This window comes from Dermacentor andersoni, chromosome 6, assembly GCF_023375885.2.
Source record: "Dermacentor andersoni chromosome 6, qqDerAnde1_hic_scaffold, whole genome shotgun sequence".
Lineage (NCBI taxonomy): Eukaryota > Metazoa > Arthropoda > Arachnida > Ixodida > Ixodidae > Dermacentor > Dermacentor andersoni.
In genome coordinates, this window is record NC_092819.1 from 64820115 (window position 1) to 64820532 (window position 418).

The window sequence follows — 418 nt, forward strand, 5'->3', positions numbered from 1 at the left end:
AAACTGTGGGTCGATCCCGAAGATTGTGCAATGTCGGATCAACCTGCGGCGGAGGTGAAGCAGGCTTCGAGCTCTCCGCCAAGTTGCAAAAAAACAAGTTAGATAACTTGGGTCCAAATAGAACCCGTATCACATATATTAGGCTGATAACAACACATACTACACTTCGACCTGCCTCGGCCATGTCTACCTTCGCACCACCCTCTCTTTGTCGGCGTTCCAAGCACTTGCCTATCTACTTCCCTTTCCTCCCGCTCTCTCGTGGTGGCGGTTCCGTCGCACACGCGAATGTATATATATAAAAAAAATCAACGTCATGTGCTACAAAGCTTTGCTGGTCACCCATCTTCACAGATGGGAATGGCTCATGATTTTTTCCTCTATATTTCGTGGCTCTTGTATTTGACGTCCAAAAAGA

General features: G+C 47.1%; 1 non-coding gene across 1 annotated transcript; it reads right to left on the reverse strand.

Annotated features, from left to right (window-relative positions):
• Positions 1-184, reverse strand: LOC126523095 (U2 spliceosomal RNA). Its single transcript, XR_007597592.1, has one exon. It is a non-coding gene; the product is annotated as a U2 spliceosomal RNA (small nuclear RNA).
• Positions 185-418: the final 234 nt, after the last annotated feature.